The sequence below is a fragment of the Acomys russatus genome, chromosome 24 (assembly GCF_903995435.1).
Source record: "Acomys russatus chromosome 24, mAcoRus1.1, whole genome shotgun sequence".
NCBI lineage: Eukaryota > Metazoa > Chordata > Mammalia > Rodentia > Muridae > Acomys > Acomys russatus.
The window spans coordinates 58,752,391-58,757,144 of NC_067160.1; positions in this window are offsets into that span (position 1 = coordinate 58,752,391).

The window sequence follows — 4,754 nt, forward strand, 5'->3', positions numbered from 1 at the left end:
CCCCCATTACCCTCCTCAGAGTTCCCCCTCAACTGGGCTACAAGCATCCCAGCTGCCCAAGTCGAAGGAGTTACAACTCAGGCCTCATGCTTTGCGGACAGAACATCAGGGACCCTGTGAGAGGCTGAGGAGGGGATGGCAGCAAGTGGGACCTGAGAGCAACACCAGAGTGCAGCATCCCAGAGGCAGGAAAGGAAGGTGGCTCTCTGCTGGCCTCAGGAACCCAATGCATATGCCTCGTCCCCATCGCTTGTCCATCCCATAGCAGCACTGGTGTGTCAAGCACCCGCCTGTGGCCCTGCACTGACTACGGGTTCCTTAGCTCTTGAGGTTTGTGGCTCTGGGAGTGAGGAGCTCCCATCTGAGGGGAGGACAGAGAGGGACCTGGACTAGGGGTGGTGAACCCTCCTCTGCCTCTTTCAGCGGTGCTCCCTCCTTCTCCTCCTCATCTTTTCTCCCCTCCCCCACTAACCTCCCTGGCCCTTAAGCAGCTGGAACCCCTTGGTGGGCCATGAGGATACAGGAGGGTTTTCAGAGGCCTGGTCTGTGGTGGAAGAGAAGCAACCCTGGGAGCCTGGAAGAGAGTTGAGTCACCCAGGCCAGTGTGCACAGGCCAAGCCGGTGGCCGTTTCTAAAGCCACATTGCCCCCTTGTGGTCACCTGTGGTTCTGCATCATCTCAGTTCTCTCCCATCCCAGAAATGAGATTCACTGTTGTCCCCAACTGGCGAGGACAGTGCCTTCCTGGGGCCTACAGGAAGGGAGGAGGTTGGGGAATCCCTTGCTCTGAGCACTGTGGTGTGGACACAGAGCCCGGGTTTCTGGCCTGGAAGCCTACACTTCCCTCATCCACTCCAGTGTTGGAAGAAGAGGACTCAGGACCCCAGAGAAACAGGGTCAGGGCCAGCAGAGGTGTTGCGAGGGCCCTGCTCCTACCCTGGACCGGGGCCTGTGGGGAAGCTGTAGCAGGGCTGCTCCCTCCAAGCACCGTAGATGAAGAGATTAAAAACCAACAAAGCATTTAATCCCAGCACTCAGAAGGCAGAGGCAGGTGGATCTTGGTGAGTTCAAGGCCAGCCTGGTGTACAGAGTGAGTCCAGGACAGCCAAGGCTACACAGAGACACCCTGTCTCAAAACCTCCCCCCCCCCCAAAAAAAAGAAAAAGAAAAAAGCAACAAAGCAGCTGGGCCTCGGGAGGCAGAGGCAGGTGGATTGCTATGAGTTTGAGGCCAGCCTGGTCTACAAAGAGAGTCTAGGACAGCCAGGGCTACACAGAGAAACCCTGTCTTGAAACCACCAGAGCTCTGTTACACAGAACAACTCTATCTTGAAAAAACAAAACAACAACAAAATAGAACCCCGTCCCCAAAACAACAACAACAACAACAAAGCAGAAGAAAATGAGTAGATAGAATGTAATAGAAGTTTTGGCTTTTTTGTAAACTCAGTTGTGTTACATATGTTTTTGTTTTAATACCAAGTGTGGGATTTCAGTTTGAGATTTCGTATGTCCACAGCTGTTAATTGTCTTGTGTGGGGCGTTTGCCAGCTGGTAACGGACTTCCTCGTGCAGCATGGAGAGGGGGCGTGGTCTCGGGCTCTGGGGACATAAACCAGAGCAAGGCAAAGAGCACAGTGTTAGCATGTGGTGTGCAGCAGTTTGAAGAGGCCAGAGATGACAGTGAGGTGGGGTTTGGAGCAGACAGATAGGGAGAGACGCTTCGGGGCTCAGTGACTTGGAGGAGACTGCTGGCTGTGCCTGTGATGAGCCACACGGGTATAGCCCAAAAGAGCCCAATTGACCCCAGACAGCCAGGAGAAGTAAAGGGGCCCCCTCTCCCCACTAACCTCTCTCCTACATAGGGTTGGGAGGTTGGAAAGGAGGTTGAGGCCTAAACACCTCAAATAAAGTAGAGTTTAAAAGAAAGAGAGCTACAATAGAGTTAACATTCAAATGGACCAACAGGGAGCTGGAGAGATGATGGCTCAGTGGCAAGGACCCAGGTTAAATTCTCAGCACCCATACAGCAGTTCCAGGGGATCGGCAGCCTCACAGACATACCTGCAGGCAAAACACCAGTGCACATGAAAACAAACAAGTCCTCAAAATAGATAAAAGTGGACCGACCAGAAGGCCAACGTACCCCACAATTAAATCTGGAAAGACTTGTAAAAAGATGGAACCCAAAACAGAATAAGCCTGAAAAAGGACATACTTCACCCAAGTCAGCATCCAAAGACAAAAACATTGCCTCGCACTCAGCAGACACTGGAAAAGCAGTAGTTTAGTCAGGACCCACCATGTGATCAGCACTCCAGAGGAAAGAGAGAGGAGAGCTCATGGCTAGCCTAAGGTGCACACGTGGGGTGAGGAGAGAAAAGAGAAGGAGGGAAAAATAATATCTCTGAAGTGCTAAAAACCTGATGATTGGGCTTGGTGGCACAGGACTTTAATTCCGGCACTCAGGGAGGCAGAGGCAGGAGGACTGCTGTGAGTCTGAGGCCAGCCTGGTTTACAAAATGAGCCCAGGACAGCCAAAGATACACACAAAAAACCCTGTCTCAAAAAACAAAAACAAAACAAAACAAACAAACAAACAAAAGATGGGGCCGGGCGTGGTGGCACACACCTTTAACCTCAGCACTCGGGAGGCAGAGGCAAGTGGATCTTTGTGAGTTTGAGGCCAGCCTGGTCTACAAAGCGAGTCCAGGACAGCCAAGGCTACACAGAGAAACCCTGTCTCCAAAAACAAAAACAACAACAACAAAAAAAAAAAAAAAAAAAAAAAAAAAAGAAAGAAAGAAAGAAAGAAAGAAAGCAAAATCCAGAAAAACCTGATAATTTGGCAGCCAAGTGCGGTGGCACATACCTTTAACCCCAGCACTTGGGAGGCAGAGGCGGGTAGATCGCTGTGAGTTCGAGGCCAGCCTGGACTACAGAGTGAGTCTGGGACAGCCAAGGCTATACAGATCCCCTGCCCCCCAAAACTGGCACTGTGCCACCTGCCACCTCTTATAGCCAGTGGGACTCCCAGTGGAGGGAGAGGGACACCAACCCACCAATAAGGCCTTCTGCCCAAAATTAGTCCTGCCTACAAGAAGTGTAGCGGTAAAGATAAGCAGATGAGAAAGTGACAAACTAATGACTGCCCAACTTGAGATCTATGGGAGAGAGCCAATCCTTGTCATTGTTTTTGTTTTGTTTTTGTTTTTGTTTTCCAAGACAGGGTCTCTCTGTGTAGCCTTGGCTGTCCTGGACTTACTTTGTAGACCAGGCTGGCCTCGAACTCACAGCGATCCACCTGCCTCTGCCTCCCAAGTGCTGGGATTAAAGGCATGTGCCACCATGCCCAGCCCCTTGTCACTACTAATGAAACTCAGCTGTACTTGCAGACAGCAGCCTAACATAACTGTCTTCTGAGAGGCCTCATCCAGCAGCTGATGGAAACAGATGCAGAGACCAACAGCCAAACTACAGGCTGAGCTCAGGGAGTGCTGTGGAAGAGTGGGAGGAAGGGTGGGGGGGGGGAGGGCAAGGACATCACAAGAAGACCTATAGAGTCAACTAACCTGGGCCCACGGGGGCTCACAGAGATCGAACCACCAACCAGTGAGTATGCATGGGCTGGAACTAGACCTCCTATACATATGGAGCAGATGTGTAGCCTGGTCACAGTGGGTCCCCTAACAGTGGGAGTATGGGGCTGTCTCTGACTCTGTTACCTGCCCCTGGATCCCCTTCCCCTAGCTGGGCTGCCTTGTCAGGCTCCAATGAGAGAGGATGTGCTTAGTCCTACTGTGACTTGAGATGCCAAGGTGGGTTGGTACCCCCTGGGGGCCTCTCCTTCTCTCAAAAGGAGAGAGAGGGAGAGAGTGGGAGGGTGGGACTGGGAGGAAAGGAGGAAGGGAGCAAGGATCAGTCTGTAAAGTGATTAAAGGAAGAAAAAGAGGGAGGGAGGAGAAGTGAGCAGGCCAGGAAGGCTCTGCTCTTTGACAGCCAGCAGATTACAGTAAGAAATCTCTACCAACAAGGAAGCCTCAAATAGCACTTAAAAAGCACACGGGCTGCTCTTCCAGAGGACCCCGGGTTCAACTCCCAGCACCCACATGGCAGCTTACAATTATCTGTAACTCCAGTTCCAGAGGATCCAACACCCTCACACAGACACACATGCAGGCAAAAGACTACTGCACATGAAACAAAAATAAATAAATTTAAAAATTTTTAAATTGTTAACGTAGATGAAGTGGGAAAATTCCTTGAAGGACAAAAATTGCTAACACTGACACAAAAAGAGGAGCCATGTCGGGGGCTGGAGAGATGGCTCAGAGGTTAAGAGCACTGACTGCTCTTTCAAAGGTCATGAGTTCAATTCCCAGCAACCACGTGTTGGCTCACAAGCATCTATAATGAGATTTGTATACATAATAAATAAATAAATCTTAAAAAAAAAAGAGGAGCCATGTCTACTGAAGTTCAATTTATAATCCAAGGCCCTTGCACAAGGGTGCGATGGGACGTAGTTAGGGCAGTGCCTGTCTAGCACACGTGTAGCCCTTTGTTTTATTCCCAACACCACATAAGACAAAACCAAAACAAACAGAAGACAGAGTGAAATAGCCAGAGGATAAAGGCGCTTGCTGCCAAGATCTGCCATCTGGAAAGATTCTGTTCCATTCCTGAGAGCCACAGGATGAAAAGTGAAACTGAATCCCAGAAGTTGTCCTCTGGCATCCATATGAGCGTGAACACA